Raw genomic sequence first — 20,840 nt, 5'->3', positions numbered from 1 at the left:
CGATACTAGGTTAACGGATGCAGATTACAGACTGATGGCTCTTTATTGGTTCTTCAGCTCCAAACTTAGAAAACATCATATGCTTTACTGATCAGCCTATTTACAGAGGACAACATGTCTCTTTTCCCTGGTTCTGTGTTCAGCAGAGACACATTTTCCATGTGTAATAGAAAAACCTATAACACAAACCAATAATGGTAATTATTTTATTCTCAGTATTTATTAGTTATCTCAACTTGTGTTTAATCACAGGAATGTAAATGAAGCTGCACTATCGATAAAAATATAATGTTTACAATAAAAGGGGCCTTTCACAGTAACACAAAGAAAAATCACTTGATTCTTACATTTCCAGCAAACATATTAACATCTTTCCACTTGTTTTTTTAGCCTACAACTTAATTGTTTTGGTCTATTATCAGCAGTTTAATCAAACAAATTTGATCTTGTAACAAGATTTCAGTCTCTTACCTCAAAAACACAGATAGTATTTTACCTGTCCAGCTTTGGTGGCTCAGTTAAAGTGCCATACGTCTCTTGGGACATGGTGAAGACCAAAACCGAGCATACAGAAGAAAAAGATACATGGTCAGGACACAAATCTCAAGAGGAGTTGTTAGTTCAGATGTGCTGGACGTAACTATTTGTTAACATGTTGGACTTATAGTGCTAGAAAACATTAAATGTGGTGTGATGTCATGCTTTGTAGCAAAAAATAAAAAGTTTATCATTATTTTCAGTTAATAAAATGTTCACTGTTGATAAAATAATTTATATGTGATTTGCTTTAAAAGTAATAAAATCATTCCTTGTAAATAAATCATAGTGTATGTGCTCTAAGATGGAAAGCATTTTGTGGGTAAAAATATACTGTAGGTCTCCCCGCTATACAAAACTAGACATTTTCATCGGTTCATCGGCCAGAATGTAGGCCTTAGTGTTTCGTGAGTGGAACCAGGGAGAATTGAGGGTGTATGAACAAGCCTGTGGTTTGGCCTTTTCCTCCAGACGATGACTGCATTCATTACTATAACAATATGAGAAAGAAAGGACAGCCATAAACAGATTAGATCATGATAAAATGTTCCACTCATCAACATTCAGATTATTCACTGTCTATTAAAAAGACCTCATTGTAAACAGACACAACAGGAGAAGCAAATTTGAAACACTTACAGAAGCCCAATTATCTGCATTAAGAAGGAGATTTTCTGTGGCTTTCCTCTATTACATTAGATGCAGTTTTATCATGTAAATGACTTGGCAAACATCCTTCTAGGCTTCTAAATTACATGCAATTAAATGTCTAGAGCAATGTGGTATACAAAAATTACTGCGGGATCTCTGTGTCCTAATGACACGAGCACAACAGTGGCTGTTTGTGAAAGACGATTATTTATTTTTATCACACATCCACATTATCCACGCAGAGGCTGAATAAAATAAATGCATTTGTCATCGTGCTAATGTTGCAATAGTGAACCCTGTCCCTGGTTCGCTTTCATGTGACACTAGACGTAGGAAAAGGGAATAAACGAGAACTTTAAGGTCAAAATTTCTAACCTGGCATAATAATTTTCCTGGAAAATAGTTTTTGCACATAAAATCAAAGTTTTGGATTACAGAAATAAAAATGTCTCAGAGGCACGTGTTACTCAATACTGCACATGAAATATTGATCATACAAGGCCAAAACAAAGTCTGTAATACCTTTTGCAATAATACGCTATTCAGTAGCACAAGACATGATCCTGGAAGTGAATTTTGATTCTAATTGTAGACATTTAACGACCAACTTCAAAAGGTTTTCCAGATTGTTAAAACCCTCAAAAGTATGTTCATTGCATCATTTGCATGATATTCAGAATAACCACCCTAAGAAATAATATATGACTTTAGCTGTGAAGGTGAATGCTGCCACCCAAAGGGAGAAATGACTCATGCAATACTGAAATGCATGAAAGCATACATTGTAGTAGTATAATCATAGATTACAAATGTATAGATACAATATCAACCACTTTAACTGAAGTATATGAACAAACTTTGTTCAAAAGAAGAATCCTAATACCTGAACGAAGAAGCTGCTTGGATAAGTAGCGAAACATTCAAGTCCAGTTGACATGATTCAATCTTCGGATAACCAAACCTGGGTGACTGAGAATCTTCACCGACGTAATGACTATAGCGACCTCCAAAAGGTTAATCTAGTATCGTTTCATCATCTTTCATCTGTGAAACTGTTCTCATCCGGATTAATGCTAATTAGCACTAGTTAGGATGATGGACACAGTAAAGATTTAGATCAGTGTTCTGGCATTGTGACACTACACGCAAAACGCATTACATGTCTGTAGATACTTGGACAAAGTTTACATCTTTACGCTTGGCTCATCACTTTTCTCAAATTTAGAAAAGGAGGGAATGCATGTTTTGTAACGTATAAATTATGTAACAGTCATTTGGAAATAACATTTATTTGCCCACAAATCCTATTTGACATTTATTAGTGTGCCACACATTAGGAATTAAAAACCACACCATCTTAAAGTCAAGGCGTATCACACCACCAGGATTTATTTTTCCCCCAATTCTTACTTTATGTGTAGAGTTTTCATTCCCATAAATCAATGGTAAAATTCACCTAAACTTGCAGGTGGAACAAACGTTTTGTAGTCTCATCTACTCAATCAGAATCAGTACTCTTGTGTTGCTTGCTGGATCTAAATATTTCAAACTTTTTTTACTTAGATATACGCAGTTATCTTCTTTGAGTCATCTGGACAAATGATATTTTATTTGTAATCTGCTCCTGCAGCTTGTGCAAAGAAGCAGGTATGACTAAAATTGCATCTGTGGGAGGAACGCTGTGGCTGACCACAGCTATGAATGGAGAAAAGCTTCCTATAAACACAGTTGCTTGTTTCAATTTAAACAAGACAACTTTAACACTACATAGCATGTCAGTTTTCTCACCTGGACTTTGAGTCAGTGACCTGACTTTCCAAACCCTCAACTTATTTAAAAGCAACATCAAGGTTTGCACACTTACACATAAATCCCTCATTTCATTTCTTTAAATTTAAAATTTACAAAATTATTATTTTGCTCTATTATCCATAGCAGAATTAAAATGTCGAGTATAGTTTGTGACAACATCAGCTACAGGAAAATTGTCTGGACCAAAGTTGTACATGTCTTTAATAGTCGACCAGTGAGCAACAGTTAATCACAGCATTTCTCACTAATTTATAACAGACTGTGTATCAAACTTGTTTCAATGTGAAATTTGTATTGAAACTGTGTAAATTTGAAATATTAGAGAGATGAGCTGAAATGTGTACTAAGACAGTGGAGTCAGCTCAAGGAAAGGACAGGATGAGCCGGATGATGCCAGTAGGAAGCCGGCTATGCTGCTGACTAGCGTGCAGTGCTCCAGAGTCACCTGGAGCTCAGCTGCACTAAAGAAGAAAGTTGGACAAAGCTCAACTTTATGCAAATATGCTATGAAGCAGTTCAGCTATATTGGGAGAGCAAACTGGGATCAGCTTTTTTCCAGTGGAAACCAAAGCAGAGACTCAGTTTATTACCTGGCTAAACTAAAAACAGGAAAAGCTATTATTGCAGTTTCCACATTATTAACAATGTGTGTTTAATACAGTTTGTTGCTTAACATCATAGACAGTCTATGTTTAACATGGTATGTAATGTAACAGAAGAAAACAAGAATGACAAAAAAATTTGGCTTCAGGCTGCAGAAAGACACAAAATACTACAGAGACTACGACTATTCTGTAAAGATGAGGGAACTGAGTAATCAGGTGGTATTTGCCCATGAGTTCAGCACATTCCCACTCTATTTAAAATCTTATATATTATTCCCCAGACATGAAGGGTGACAGTGGCTCGGCTGGTAGAGTGGGGGCCTACTGACCATAGGGTCGGAGCTTTGCGCCCCGCTCTTCCTGACTTAATGTCAAAGTGTCTCTCGGCAAGATGCTGATCGTCCAGCAGCCCATCCCCATCCCCAGCTGCCGGTCCCAAGCTTGGTAGAAATTAGGGAGGGTTACGTGGAAGAGAGTCCGGTTTAATAACTGTGCCAACTCAACATGTGGCGAGCCTGAACTCACAGGATAGGCCAAAGGGACAAATGAAAAAATACATTTCAATTGATATAAGATCTGTTGTTCAGAAATTTAAGTTTTTTTCACAATTGTATTATTCTACTTTAAAACTACTTTGGAACACTATGAACCTTTGGTGATCGCTCATTTTAGTAAGTGACTGGACTTACTTAGCAGTTCCAGTAATCAATAAAATATCTTTTTTTTCTGACACTCTGTACTCTGTTTTTTATCTGTACTTCTTTTGGCATATTTCATAACACTGACTCCAAAAAAGAAAAAGACGAAACTGAATGTTTTTACTGAAACATCCTGTTGTGAAACACTGTACCCAAACCTGGAGCAAAATGACAAAATGTTTATTTTCCATATCTTCTTGGATGTTGAATGCATTTCATATCATATGTGTAGTGTGGTGCTGATCCTCCACACACAAATTTTAACAAACTGCAAATTCCACAGCAGGGTTCATTTACTGAAGGGTGCTGCACAGATGCAATTCTGTCGTGGGGTTTGGGGGGGATGTTGGCTTAGTGTATAAGCCGGCACTCTCAAGTCTCAAATCAAAAGGCCAATAACCGGTCTTCTTGTTTTTTACTGAACTTGTCTAGGTTGTAAATACTTTCATATGAACTATAATATTTTTGTGTAATCTCCAACAAATATTACTTACTGCAAATGTTTAATTGAATCCCATAAAGCACTTTCAAATAATTTACGCCAGTTTAATCCCAAATCTGTCTCCATTAATACAGTGTACATAGATTCCTGAATAGCTGGACGTTTCCTTTATTGCATAGCAACCATGTTTATTCGTGCCTATCAACAAAGACTCCCAAAGGCCACTCAGCACTGCTACAAGAATTCTGCATTACTTGTTTTGGCTTTGGACTTGTATGGCTAATGTGTTGCAGATGTGTGATAAGCAACTTTTTTTCATACATTCTTTTCTCTGGTACTAGGCAATAAATCCTGCATCAAACAAACAAGAAATTGGTATCATCACCTTTCATTTTTGGAATCAAAGTCAAATGCAATGTTTGTATCATTTATCATAAATGACAAATCCCACTGTCACTGCAAACATGTTGTTCCAAGTGGAACAAATAAGATCCAAAGTACTGATGAGCACACGTACAAAAAATAACACATAATCCGAACAGATTTTTTCTTTTCTATTTAATTTGCGAAAAAGTTCTGACTCATGTTGATTTGGGTAAAAAGCATCATCATGCAATCAAGATCCAAAGGGCCACTTTAGACATTACAGGAAGAGTGGAAAAGCTTCAGTTGGCGTATTTCGGGAAGTCAGTAGATTGAAATTTGCAGAACATTTATTGGCATCACATTGTGATCCCACAGTCTGGGTTGTTAATGTGTACGTTTCTTCGTGTTTGATTTGGTTACACAGCCTAAATAATCCACTTTGGGTGACATTACCAGCCAGTTTGTTCATTGTAGGAATAACAAAGGTTAACAAAGAGCAGATTGTACAACCAGCTGTTTGTTAACAAATCCTGTGTGGCTCGAGGTTTAATCCTTTAGTACACACAGTCATTGCCAAGCCTGTTATGTAATTAAAGTCTGCTGTTCCTGAGACTTTTACAGTGGCTGTCCTTCTCAGCAGGACATACTATAAAGTCGGCAGCTGCCATATAAGGACAAGGCTACTGTGTCATCACAGAACTTCCCATAATCTCGTTGGCGGGAATGGTATGTATTTTACTTGAAAAAGAATTTCTTGCTCTTTTCAGCTCTATTAAATCTGTTTTTGTATGTCTCATGTGCTGTTTTTGCTACTCTTCATTATTTGCATTTGCTTCGGGGAAAAGGTACCTGTGTGTTCAACAGCTTTAGTTCCTTAGAACTGCTAATCTGCAATTTGTTTATTTTAAGAGATTCTTTCCAGTCAGTCACGGCTGACGTCATGACACGTTTGCTCACTGAATTCACTGATTGATTGTTGTTTAAGTAGAATCATCTTCATTGCGGCAGCTGGAGATCCTCTGACGAGTCACAGCAACATTTCATTGTTTTGTCGATGATTAAGCTGGTGTTTCAGAAAAAAACGATGCGCCTATGATCACATTCAAACCTAATTTATGCTCAAGACTGTCGTTATAGTCGAGACTGTTATCAGTTGGATTACACTTCAAAGGCGCCCACACACACACACACACACACACTCACACTTTCCCGTAACTCTGTGATATTTTAGAGCTTTAAACGTAGCTAAAACATCTTGACAAACACCATCAGTTTGATACTTCAATAATCTGAAAGCTACCTAGAAAAGTTAGTCTTTTCTTGGATTTAAAAGGGAGATAGATCTGTATTACATTTCTATGTGTGTATGTGTGTGTGCAGGGTCTGAGTTTGATTGGGTTCAGCTGCTGGTGACACTGCTCACGCTGTGCATTTCATTCACACTATCCAGCTAAAAGTGACCTACCTCTGAAACAGTGGTGCACAGGATGGTATCTTTTGCTCAAGTAGGAAAAAATATACAGTTGCCAGTGGTTCCATGGTGTTATAATCAAGTCAGGTGGACAGAGACCTTTGACATGCCATAACAGGATATATGTAATATCACTGACGATGGTTGCATTCCATGTAGGTGAGCCATTTCCAGGTTCCTAGTATTGTGTTTGCTGCTGCATCACTGGAAAAGATTACTGGGATACTTGGATACAGGGCAACACAACAACCATTGTTATTATTTTTGTTTTTTATTGTTGTGCTTGTTACAAGTCAAAATGTCTGACCTGCCAAAGCGGAATCTGCTTATGGTGAATTCAGTGTTTCAGTGAATACAACTGTCATGTATCATCTTATGAAGTCAACATTTCAGCAAACAGTTTGCTTTCTATACATCCAGCAGATGGATGATGAAGTGGATGATCAAGACTAGCATTCATTCGGAGTCAAGCTGCAAGCAACCTTCAGTGCTGTTGTGGTTTCCTCTAACTCCTCAGAACAACATATGACAAGTGAAACATATTTGTAGTTTCTACAATAAATGCACTGCATTTGTTACTACCTTTACTAAGGTAATGCTGTGAACGTGGCCCAACAGCAGTTTATCAGACACTTTTCATTGAAAGCCTTCCTGACAAGAGCCACAAGAGTGAAGCGAGACAGTAAACTTATTGGCATAAAACGAGAACGATGTGCTGAAAGCCAGACAATGTTCATTTAGCCAGTGTTGATTTAGTAAATTAATATTTAAAAAAAACATTTTATCAATGAATATACTGATGTGACAATTACTGTCTCAATGCATTTGTAAGACTAAAATAAAATACAATTTAAGGTACCTAAAGCGTTTTTACATTACAGTAATTTTATCAATGTTTATACAAAAACGATTGATCAGAGCAGCTTTAACCTTTATTAACCCATTTTTAGATTTAACCTAGTTAAAAGTTGGAGAATTTCCTTAAGTGAAAAATTTAAATATAATTGACTTAAGTAATATTTTACCTGTGTTGAACTATAAATAATTGGTTTATGCTGAATCCTTTAAATTAACTTTTGAAATTTACTGTGGCTACTTCTTTTTGGGCAGAATTGTAATAAATTAAAGTTTTTTTCTCTACTTTAATCAATGTAATTTCTGTATTACTCTGTATTAAAGCCTGACTGGCAAAGCTACGGTGAAACCACTGATCTCTCCAAACATAAAAATTGCTGCAAATGTCAATATCAATACTGAATACAGGCTTGCACAGGGACAGAGAACAGGAAAAAAGACAAGCAGATATTTGGGTCACTGTCATAGCCATAAAAATAAGTGAACTTATTCCAAAGTTTCAGCTTCCAGTTATTCCACACCAATTCTAGAAATAACTAAAAGATTAATGTTTTAAAAAGGAATGACTTTTCCCATCATATCTTTTTAATAAATCTAAAGGATTGCATTGCAGCCAGATAGAAGCCTGACCCAGAAAAGGGAAATACAAAGATTTAAGGTTTAAAATAGTTTAATAAAGCGAAATGTTGCCACTCTTCCTGTTGGTGCTGGACGAATCTGTTCTTTGTCTAGGAAAGAGCTGCTGCTCTGCCATTTCCTTTTCTCCTTCTCTCACTCTCTTTGCTGAGGTAAAAATGAGTCACTGAGTCAGCAGCTGGTCTCCGTCCTCCCCAGTATCGCCCAGGATTCCACAGGAGACCAGCTGCCGAATCGCTGCACTCTGACAACATCACTTCCACTTTACCCTTTTATGGACACATTGACCAGCCGGAATTAAGGACTGAGAAGATAAGATCAGATTATATAAGATAAGATTGTTGTCATTTAGTTTGAAGAAAGCCCGTGAACCCCTAATCACTTTAGAAAGAGCCACAGCGCAAACAGCTACATTTCAAGAGTTTGTTCAAGGAGTAGGTTACCAAAAGGTTTAGCTGCTGAAGGTGTACATCATAATACATCTCTGACACTGACTCTTAAACAGTTATTAAGGCTTTTGTTTCTTGTGACCAGGATCCCACTAATATTTCATAAGTGACATGTAAAAGCCAATGGGACTATGGCTAACAAGCATTTTTGTTACCTCGTGCTCTGGCTGTTGCAGTCGTGTGGATGATGAGGACAGTTTGCCATATTAAAGGGACAATAATTAATTTAAAGCGCACGTTTTGTTTGGTTTTTTAACAAAACAGATAAAGGGGTGTGCCAGATAAACTGCGCTCCGGAGACAAGCCATTAACATTGCTAAAAGAACCAAGCCCTCACAGGGCAGCTGCTCTTTGTCATGAAATGGAGGATGTGGTCAGCGTTTTGGCCTGGGCTTAGCAGGTACTTGTCCTTTTTTTAAATTTAACTAGGAAGAAAAATAGATCACAAAAACAAAAGAAAGGTCTTTGTTTTTGTCAGTGCTGCTGATTACGGATGAGTGACTTCTATTATTGGATGTTTAAACTGAGGTGTTTAGTTTTCCCATTCCACAGGCTGAAGGGACAGTCAAGTCTCGCTCCATCTGATCTTCCTTCTCGTTTTCCCATGAAGGGAGGTGTTGTACCATGTGCTGCTTATTTGAGGAGACGCTATGGAATCTTCTGTCCCTTCTATTTTGACCATGAGGCATGAGAGCTGGATGTGTCACTGCCTGCTGACAGCTTGCACTCACAGCCCATTCTGCTTGATGTTTATTCACAGGCCTTGTTGAAAATACAGCCTGGATTCTTGGAGACAGGCAGATCTCTCTCATTTACCTGTTTTGTTTTCCAAGTGGAGTTAGACCTACGCAAGTTCTTTCTCCACTTCATCTTGAGCTGATTATTGCTCCTCCTTATCTGTGTTTTTAGTTTCTAAAAAAAAAAAGCAGGAGTAACCTCATGTGTTTTGCCTTGTGAAGGAAGGGTAATAAAATCTGTATATTGCATAGTAGTTCCTGCTTAAACCTCTGGTCTAGCTTTAAAAAATATAGCTTTATTGACTTTGACAAGCTGAAGATGTTTTTGCATTACAACACAAGGCACCATTGTTTTTCAACACAGTGGGCAATGATGCAAAGATACTCATTGATCCAAGACTTTAACTTCGAGGATGACTGCCCATGGTTTTGTTCAACAGATCATTCCTGTCCTCATTGGAAACAGTCTGGAATTACTAAAAGCTTTTGCAGAATCAACCCATACTGAGTAAATAGAATACGTAACTCAAGTGTAAGCATGCGCTTGCAAACAGGGGGCCAAGCTCTTCAAAGTACAGTGTAATTCAAATTACTACTGTATGCGACTGTTTACTCTGGTGAATGTAAATAAAGTTAAAGCCATATTGCATTGCAGCTAGTGGAGACCAACCAGTTCCAACTCTTGCTTGATCACATCGGTGGTTACAGTCAAAACAAAGAGACTGACTGCAGCATTTTAGCAGCAGGTTCATTTTGAAATATTGCAGGGAGCAACTGTACAAGAAGGACAAACCAGAGTGAGCTGTTAGTGTGTGTTCAGACACAACATAACTGTGTCTGTGAGTCTTGTGTGAGCAAATGGCACAATTGATCTTTGCTGGGAATAAACACGGACTGCACCATGCAGCAGCAAATATATTGAAAAATGTGATCATGGTTGCAATATTTATTTACTGGCTTTATTATTCAATCAACATGAGGCTGGACCGTAAAAAATATGCCAGATGCTCAACACACACAATGCTCAATAATAGCAACTATACTGCTCTCATGCCTGGGTGTTAACTCTGGAGCTACAACCAGCTGCTGTTTGCTTAGCAAACAGCCTGGAAACATCTAATTTGGGTCTCAGAGGTTGCAAAATCTACTTATGAGCACCTCCTAATAACATGTTACATCTAATTTCTCAAGAGAGACGCTTTTAATTAGATGCAAAAGATGGCATTGCTTCATTTCCAAAGAATTCAGCCGTGATGCATAGGAAAGCATGAGAACACATCATTCCTTAATTAAGATTTACAGAAACTCTTTCATTTCTACGAACAGATTTGAGAAAATCTGTGAGGGTTACTTTCATTTAATAATGTACCACAATGATGTCAAAATCTTGACCCCCGCACGGATTTATACCTGGGTTAGTTTGAAATTAAACTCCAAAACTTTCCCATACAATAGCTGATTGATCTTAACTCATCCTTGAAGACAAATCATCCCTCAGTGTTTTGACTTTGCATGGTTAATCGTATTGTGATCACCTGTTGGTACAGGTACTGGTATTCAGGGTGTCATTGTTGGATGTTGACCAGCCTTACAACAAATAGCCTGAAGTGAACTATATCTTTTCTGGTTTTTGTGGGACCCCTGTCTATGTGTTGTGCTGCTCTGTAATGTTTGGCTTCCAGGTCTACATGACACCATGCCTCTGTAGTCTGGCCAGACGAACTTTCCTTCTCGTTTAACTTCAGTGACTACTTTTATTATATTCTTCCATTCTAGTTTTCAAAGCTCTGGTAAGAAAGTGAAGAAATGTGTTTTAGGCTCACGAGGAGAGGAACAGGAAATCGGTTTTACAGCATCCTCATGTGAAAACGTGTCTCACTGGAAACTCTCAGCACAAACTCTCGAGTTCTGGATTCTGAGGTCATTTTATTTCAACCTCTTACCATTCTCGACATATTACCATAGGGTCTGTTCTATCCAGGGGATCATTTCACACCCCATTTTAAATATGCTTCACTGGCAAGTCCAGCGAGAGCTTCGAATAAAGTAACCGACAAAGCTCCAGCTGTGAAGCCAATTTTGAGTAATCGCAGTGAGTTAGTGCTCAATTTGAACTGAGATGGTCATAAATAAGACCTCGGGGCAGCCGAACAAGCATCATTATCTGCACTTCTGCTCCTCTCTTCCCATCTATTGAGAAAATCTATCGAAAACCCCATGGCTGAAAACACCTTTGCCCCATCATCTGGTCCTCTTTAACACCTGGCAACAGAGCTGCCTGCCTTTGCTCGGTCTTGGTGTGATACTTCAGCTGGAACTGACAACTCGTAAGCTTTTTCTTTATTGGCCCAATTTGAAGGAATTTCTCTGAGTGTTTTTTTTTTAAGTACCAATTCATGAAAGAGTCTTATTATTCACTTTCCAAAGGAAACAATCTGCATGTGTTGATTCTCACTACAGCTGACAGTGTTTTGCCAGTATCAGCACGATTTAAGACCTTTGCTGGATTAGCATCAATTAAGAGTATATAGAGTAAATATGTAAAAAAGGAAAACAAATTATTTTATTTATAAAAATGCAAATCACTTCATCGCCACAGCCATCTGGTTGTAATTTTTGCATGTGCACGCCTCAGAGTGTATGTCCACAAGTTGTTGCTATGTCAAAAGGCTGTATACAGTCCCACAGCTGACCACTGAGGAAGTGCATCCAACCTGGCAGCAGGTCAAATGGCAAACCCAAATCCGCAGGGGCTAGTGGGAGTGAGGCGAGCACATGAGGAGGCAGGGAAGAGAGCTTTGAGTCATGCAGCACAAAAGAGTGAATCACAACCCTTCTGCAGGGTCAAGTGACTGACTGACTGGCGATAGGATCTATCGCAGCCATCACAACAGCTGGAATCTAAGCCATGGATGGAAAGACACACCATATGCGTGTACTTGACAGAGGTGTGTGTTGAAGAGCCCACACACTCACAAAGTCAAAGGCAGAAATGCAAACACAAATAAATATACACAGACACACAAGCACCAAAAAAGGTCATTTTGCGAATTATGATAAAAAATGCAGGAGCAAACCAAATCTTCTCTATTCAAGGAATCCTAATTATAGTGTTTGTGCAAATAATTAAAATGAACATATGGCTGTGGTTAGGTAGAGCGTATTTTTTCATTCATCCATTATCTGTAATCGCTTATGCTGTTTTGCGTCACAGGGGGACTGGAGACAGAGACAGACAATTCCCACTCACATTCACACCTATGGTCAATTTAGAGTCACCAGTGAAACCAACATGTGTGTCTTTGGAGTGTGGGAGGAACTGGAATACCCAGAAGAAACCCCACACAAGCACAGGGAGGACATGCACACTCCGCACAGAACAGCTATGGACCTTTTAGCTGTGAGGCTACAGCACTAACTGCTCCACCACCATGCTGCCACATTTTTTTCACTTACTCCTTATTTTGTAGTTATGATATTTTGATGAATTTTTTTGGGCCAAATTTGGATTTAAATAAAGTTGTATTCACAGAGGGAAAGGATCAAATGTAGCTTTCTCTGTCTATGATAGTTTACATACCACAGAGGAGACAGATTATATGGACACACAGAGCAAAGACAGGAAGTCCTAAACCAAACACAAGAGGAATATCCCACCTTATTGCTAAACCCACAGCGGACCTCACGCCAGTTTCATGTTGGGACAGACAAAACTAAAATTAGCCACTGCGAGGGTGTGAGAGGACTGAATAAAGTGAAGGAGATGAGCTGCCTACACGGCTTGTTACTTTCTCTTTGGAAAGTACCAGTTCCCAAAGCTGTAACTTTTGTTACTGCAGTTCTTCATGTCTGATTCATTGTGTGCATCACACATGATGATATCTTTGTTGCTTAAAGGCAGCTAAAGTATAACCCTTTGTTTCTTCTCACAATAACCAGATGCCCAAAACTGAAGACAGACAACACATTATTAAAGTTCTCATATGAAGGCATTCTTACTGAAGCAGGGGTCATATTGTTGCAGACTGCTGAGTCTGGGACAAATGCACACTGACCTTTGAGATAAAGCAAAACAGATTTCCACAAGCATAGGGAAAGCATTTCATCACAATAACTACTGCGACTTTCTTTTGAAGGCGACTGCACCAACCACAGCAGGAAAGACGGCCAGAATCCATCTCCAAAAGTATTTAATCTTGTTCTCTTTAGGCTGGAATGTAGAGAATAGACAAGGTTATGTAGTCTGGGAAGTCTTAAATCACCAACAGAAGCTTGCTGCTATTCTGCAGACTCACGCTTTCTCTTTTTTGTCTCATTTGTTCAAGCTCATCCTCCCACGGTGCATGGGGCTCAGATGATCTTATGCAGAAAGCAGCCATGTTGTAGCTAGAATTAAAGCTGCTCTAATGAATATATTTACATTGACAGTGGAACAGTTTACTTCGCATAATGTAACAGGGATTGATCATAGTGATGAACATGGAGAGAATGTGACCAGCCCTGTAGGTCACATCTTGATGGTGCTTTTAAGCCTCTTTGTTTGGTTTTAGGGCCCACACTTTCACCACTTGGTTTTTGACTCTCATACTCAGTTTTTTCTGAGCACAAAACATTCCACAGTGGAACATGTTAAGCCAGGTGATTTGGCATGTGAGCCACTGAGCCGCTTATTGCTGTCTTACATCTTTATAGGCTCGACTTTGTTCTTTGACTTTGTTGTGAATTGGAGCTATATAAATAAAGTTGAATTGAATTACAGCATGTTGTCTTGTTGAAAACTATTGTAGGTTTCAGGTGCCTACCTGCAGTATTTCCACAGAAAGATTTCTCGATATATATTATATATCGTGAAATTATATATTGTGAAAAAAAAATGCGAAAGTTAAGTTCATTACTTTATAATTTTGGCACACATAACATTTTTGTTTATTTTACTATTTATCCATAACGTCTACTGTTGATGGCAGGTTACATTATGTGAAAATTTTTTGTTTTATACTATAAACTACAGACTATTGTACAGATTGATAGAATGCAGTATATATTATTAAGACCTTCAGAACTTTTGATCTGGTTCAAGTGAATGGGATCAAAACATTAAAGTAGACCTGATGATAACAAGGATTAAAATCTATGCCTAACATTATTGACCTATTTCAAGTGTTCTTTGGGAATTCGATTACCACCCAAAACATCACTTTAGTTGTGAAAGTGTCAATTCTCGATTGCAACAGTGTCATCTTTTAATTTCTGAAATGGACAGGGCTTTCAGTTCCTGAGATCATTTGAAGTGGAAGCACCTTTGCCTGATACAGTTTTCTCTGCACATAGAAACCCACTGCTGTTCAGCACGTGTTACACACAGGTTCTGGGAAACAAATCAAATCAGCAAAATGTATATTTAGGATGCAATCCAGTCTCACCACTACCTTACAAAAATACAAACCTACTTTTAAGTATGAGCTGCTCCCTGTCCACATGCTGACATTTAATTGAGATGACATTGTAGCAAATGGCAGAGCACGTTTGAGGTGGCAGTAAAAACACAGGAGGCTGGCTGGGACTGTATAGTTTAGCTTTGGTAGGAGAACAATTACTGAGGATCTCAAAATGAATCTTGTGCACCTCTTTTCTTGTGGGGCTTACTGTACATAGAGAGATGCTGACCACAACATCCCTCCTTTTTTTCTTAGCAGCTGTACGACTCTTGGCCACACCACCCCAGCCTCACCAGACATCTCGTATGACTGCTGTCAGCATGGTCCTTAAGCCTTTCAGGCTGAATATGTTTAACCGCGCTCCTCTGGTGGCCAGTGGCCACACAAAACCAATTTCCAGCCACGAGATGATTTGCTTCTCTTTGCCCAAATTCATGCCTCGGTCCATTTAATGGGTGGTCAAACATACTCACTGTAACATAGAACAAACACTCCATGTCTTTTTTTTTAGCTTCCTTGACTGCTTACAGTGAAAGGCTAGAAAACCTGCAACCACTTGTTTCTGTTATCACCTACGTGGAATGCAATGCACTGTCAATGTGTGGTTTACATTTGTCTTTGTATATATACTGTGGATGGAAGTCTGTTGCCTTGTTAGCAGTGTTGTGAGGGTGTAGGTACAGTACACTGGTGCTTTGACTTAAATACTAACTTTGGCATGTCAACATCTGCTAAGTAATATTAAGGCCAATAAAGCTAAAGTGGGATCATTCTAATTCAATATGTGTGCGAAATCTCACGCAATCCAGTGAACAGTTTTCAAGATACTTCACACAAACCCACCCCAAGTGCCAAATGTATGCTGGCACTAGCGGAAACATTAGGATGTCACCAGATTGTCATGCTTCATCTACTTGAGGCCATAATTTCTGCACACAATGTGCCAGTACATTTGACTGAATAAGTGAAACATTTTTTTCTGGCACTCGCTAAAACAATTAGGCATCCACTAAAGTCAATAGACTTTATCTTCCAAGAACCATGAATAATTTGAATGACCATGATGACAATTGTGGCAATTGATCCAAAGTTGCTGTGATATTTTTATTGAAATCCACAGTGCAACAAATACATAAAACCATTTTCTTATTATTACCAAATTGTTACTAAAATTGAACACTGACATTGAGGAGACTATTTTTGCACCAAAGAAGAATGCAGCATCTAGTTCTAGAGTTACAGTGTCACAAAGTTTCAGTCATAGATCTAGAAGTAGAAGTTAATTGGGTCTGGTTGGTCTCCATATAGAGATGTAAGGTATCCTCACGGGTCTAGACAGGGGACATACCTGTCTGTCTGAGTCCAGTCATAGCATTGATGTCTTTGGCCAGATCTCAAGGAAATTACTGTCCACAAATGACAAAACTGCCTGCTACTGCTGAAAAGATTCCCTGAGTATTTTGTCTTCCATGATTTGAGACATCTGTGTTTTTGTTCCCATTCAGCGGGCTGTTGAGGAGGATTCTTTTTACAAAGTACACTGGTGATCAACACTGCCCATTCATTGGGATCTTTGTGTTCTCCATAAATATCGAAAACCTCTTTCCCATCAGGAAGACAGCCTCGTATAATCACACACACACACACAAAAACAACACTGGATATCATCTTCTCAAGATGCAACTATTATAGCCTGTGGCTTTGTGGACAGAGGAGGCTTTTAATGCTGCCCCTCATTTCTCTGTGTCTTACCTTTTACTCAGTTAAAAGCACCCGTCTTCCCAAGCACACGCACTCACAGTCCTGAGTGCTTAGTGTCAGTCAAAAACAGGGGCCACACAGGACAACCCCTGAGCGTTTGAGGCCATCTGTGTGTTCATATGCTGCTCTCTGCACCAGGGGAGGCCTCCTTATGAACTTGAGGTGACAAAACAGTCTTATATGCCAGACTTTCCTCAGATGGATAGGGAAAGAAAATCAGATTTGACTGCTTTGCCTACATATTTTTTCATGGCACTTCATACTTCGCTGCAATTAAGTATCAAATATTGTCTTTTGTTTCACTGTATTTCATTTCCACAAATTAGCAAATAAATAGCTTTTGTTTTAAACAACACAGCAGTAAATACAAGTAAAGAGGAAATGATCACCGTTTAAATAATTACGAAATGCAAAAATGCCAAACATAACATGGTTCCAGCTTCACACATGCAGCATGAAATAATTTGCTGTTGTTTCATGAGGTCTAAACTGTTGGTTGGACAAAGCAATTGATTTTTAAAAACTGAAAAACTAGGCAAAAATAATCATCCTAATAATCCTTAACATAAATAATATAAGAATATAATAATAAACAATTATTTGTAGGCCTATGCAAATGTTAAAAAACCAACAACAGTATAATTCAGTTTAGGCATGAATACATAGTAATAACAGCAATGTAAAATACAATAGCAGTATTATTAGTATTACCAGTAATATGTAGTACTACTTTTATTTTTAACAATTTCCATAAATAACTAAGATTTTAATTGCAGGTCTTTTAGCTTTAATGGAGCCTTGTCATAGTGTGGTATTAATATATAATACCAAGAAAAGGACCTCAATGCTGCGCTCACCACTACATACAGTACTAGTCGGTAATTGTCATGTCAAGCTGCAGTGGCAAGCATATGTTTAAAATGCTAAAGTAGGGCTGGCTGTTTCAACCCCTCTATTTGTTTCCCAATGTGAGGAGTGTAAAGTAAAGCCTACACACGTGCCTAGGAGGTTGCGAACCCTCACAGAGTTCTCAGCGCCGCTTCACAACATGTTTGAGGGGCTAAGGAGTTTAGAGTTTAGAGTGCAAAACCCATTATGACCATTATTCACCTCATTCCTATCTAAATGGTTTTAAGACTAGAGCTTGGAGGGAGTTCTTGTGTGACCATTCCTGTACAACACTGGACATGTAAACCACCCACGGGCCGTTCCTTTGCTCAAGCTCAGATCTCAAGTAATGATTGAGTAATGCTTTATGGTGGGCTATGCAATGTTAAGCAATGCAAACCTGACAGTGGACAAGGATTGACAATGATGTTGTTCGTAAACATTCCAAAAATGAAAGCTGCATTCAGAGAGCGAGAACATAACCAAAGTTAAAGGAGACAGACAGACTGTGCGTCATGCACAAAACTTAGGACACACAATAGGCATAATGAGCCTGGCATTGTCCTCTGCAGCATGTGTGAGAGCATGTGGTTAGCAGTGCCAGCATGTGAGAAAAGAGAAGACAACTCTGCCATGCAATTTGTCTTATCCAGGCAGGCATGGCAGAGCCAGGAGAGGATTGTTGAATGACTTGGATCCTTATGTCTTAGACAACAGAGGTAATACAGCATGGTACCCATGGTATTCCATGGCAGGTTAAGTGTGATCACAAAACTGATTCACATTGTGACAGGTGATGAAGCCCACCCAGGGCAAAGACAAACACATCCTTGTGGAATACAAGCCACAATGCATAATCTTGCTCATTTCAGCATAACAAGGCTTTCTTCCTAGTCAGTCATTGCCAAGACGTCCGATGTCATCTCGTCAACAGATCAGCTTTAGTGAAAACTATGCAGTCTGGTGAATGACATTCTTTGGGATTTAACAGACCCTAACATGGACTTGAACGGAGTGTCATGCCCCCGCTCTGCCTGCCAACAGCAGCTAGTGTGGTAGCATACCCCTGTTGTTGCTTGGCTCTCAAGGCCCTTCAAGTGTTGTGGATCAGAGTTAATGAGTTCAATCTCTGCCCCCTGGCACAAAAGCTAGCACTTCCTGCAGACTGAGAGGAGTCTCAGGTTGGCCAGACGTAGCTTTCAAGAACAACTTTTTCTGTATTCAGATGATGTGATGTGCGTGTCACGAAGTGTCGTTGCTCAGTGGTGGGAGACTGATGACTCAGTGAGACAATAAACAGACCCAAAAAAAAAAAAAACTAGGGGCCAAACCGTTTCACTGGAAAATTACTGCATACTGATAATTAACCCCATACTAACGAAAAAAAAAATCTCTTCCTGATAAATTGCAGAAGATGGAGAACCAAACATCATTGGCTCCCATTCCTCTTTGTCCAGTGTCCCCTTAATGCCCTATTAAATTATCATCGACAACTCCTGTTGTCCCAGGTGAACACAGGAGGGGCATTAATTTTACTAAACAAGACAACTTTGACCATTCTTCATTATATTTAACAGTTTATCCATCATGTATTTCATCCATTTGCATTTTAAGCCAACACCTAACTAACATCCACACACTCACAGTTGCAACATGAGGCATTTGTTGCTAGAGGTGACTAAATCAGAGAATTTATCATTTTTATTAAATGCTAAATGCAATGCTAAACGCTGAAGCTCTCTTTGAACGCCATCTACTACATCAGGTTTTATAAGTGGTAACAACTTACAGTAAACACATTTCGACAGTGGACATGCATGTGTCTCCTGCTTATAACAACGGAGCCAGGAGTCAGAAGATCCTGTTATGTCAACTTCGGCAGTCTGCCTCTTATATCTCTAGAAATAATATACTATTTTCATCAAAGTCCCACATCTTATTTACTCAAATAACATTTTGCTGAAGAAAATGGGTTTTGCATTTCCTGCATTCACTTTGTAAATGTATTAAAACAAAACTCTGTTTCAGCACTGGAACTATTGTGTTTTCCTCAGATTTACTGTAGCAATTCAGTGTGTTTTCAGTGCACACAAGTGTTCCTGTTTATGCTATACTTTGAAGGCCTGTAAGTCATTGCGGTCTTGATGTTGAGAGTGGAATTATGGTAAGAATGTGCAATGATGAGCCGGGGCAGACTGTACTTAGCTGTTTGTCTTGGTGGCGGTTTGAGGCTGCTTAATAGTGGCGCTTTGGTTATGGAAGAACACTGAGCTTCTGGATTGATGAAATATCCCGGAGATCCAGCAGCTGAGGGCCTTGAATTCATTACACATGGCCCCAATCTCCATAGTTTAATTTTGCGATCAAGTGCTGGTCCTTGATCACCCATGGAGAGAAATACCACACAGAAGCCGTTTCCCGAGGGAGTTTGTTATGAAGTGCGAGACCTACTAGACTTTTCAAAATAGATAAATAACATTGGTAAGCCACAGAGCTTAACTGAAGAGAGTTGAGATGGGTCTTACAGAGTGGGTTCACTGCTTTTTAGGGTAGAGAAAGAGACATCTGGTTCCGTATCTCACATGTGGTCTTGAGAGAGTTCATTACTTTTAGGTTAAGGACAAATAGCTGTTAATATGTCATCAGATATGAGCCTGTTGCAATGAAGTTAACTAAAGTGGGAACGTTATATGGTCATGTCAAGATCTCAGGAAGTTGAGTTGTCTAATCAGACACCAGGCTTTGTTTTAGCGGGTCATTATCTAGCAATTAATACTAATATTTTACTAATCTGATATGGACAAATTGCCAAGACCCTTTAGGAAGGCACCAAAATGACTGTAGTAGGTCTGAAATTGTGAGCACATGATTCCTCAAAATGGGCTGCTTTATACAATTCAACAAAGCTGACTTATAAATAAATAAATGGAAATAAATTGGCTAACACAGACATGACGAGGATAAAAAATGTGTTTAAAGGCAACAATCAGTTTCAGTCAACGAAAGCCCTTCACCACAATGCCACAAACCTGCTGTGCCTCTATCATAGGCAGTAATAAGCACATCATATTTCAGCAATGGGCCTGAAATCTGAAGTGACGTGTTAATTTCTCCTCGCTCTTTTTTCCTGGATTGCAATCAATGTTTTTTTGTTTCTGGATTGTAAGAAAGCACATGAACTAAATGATGAGAAAAGTGTATGCCATGTGATGCGCTCATTAGTTAAGGCAAGAACCTTCCAACAATCTATTTTCTCATCATACCTTGTACACAGATGTCTAACTGGAAAAACCCCAACTTTTACTGCACAAATAAAAGTGATTGGTAACTTTTCCAAATAAATATAATGATTTATAGTGCACGCTCTCCACTGGATCTCTCCATAGGCCGAGTACAATTCAGAGTACAGCATGGGGATGTCAAAAGTGCAGGACCTCCTCCACAAAGGTGCTTTTAAAATCATTAGGCTGTGTGTGAGTGGCAGTTGGAAATGG

At 38.8% G+C, this 20,840-nt stretch overlaps 1 protein-coding gene across 2 annotated transcripts in view; it reads left to right on the top strand.

The window, feature by feature from the left end:
- Positions 1–5,814: 5,814 nt before the first annotated feature.
- The window catches only part of LOC137101504 (KATNB1-like protein 1), a 29,551-nt gene continuing 14,525 nt past the window's right edge, over positions 5,815–20,840 (top strand). The window contains exon 1 of one of the 2 annotated variants that reach the window (XM_067479977.1): positions 5,815–5,837. The gene's annotated coding sequence lies outside the window, so the exon portion shown is untranslated. The remainder of the gene's footprint in view (positions 5,838–20,840) is intronic. The other variant, XM_067479979.1, reaches the window with a different exon arrangement.

This window comes from Channa argus, chromosome 16 (assembly GCF_033026475.1).
Source record: "Channa argus isolate prfri chromosome 16, Channa argus male v1.0, whole genome shotgun sequence".
NCBI lineage: Eukaryota > Metazoa > Chordata > Actinopteri > Anabantiformes > Channidae > Channa > Channa argus.
This window is presented reverse-complemented; position numbering and strand designations above follow the sequence as displayed.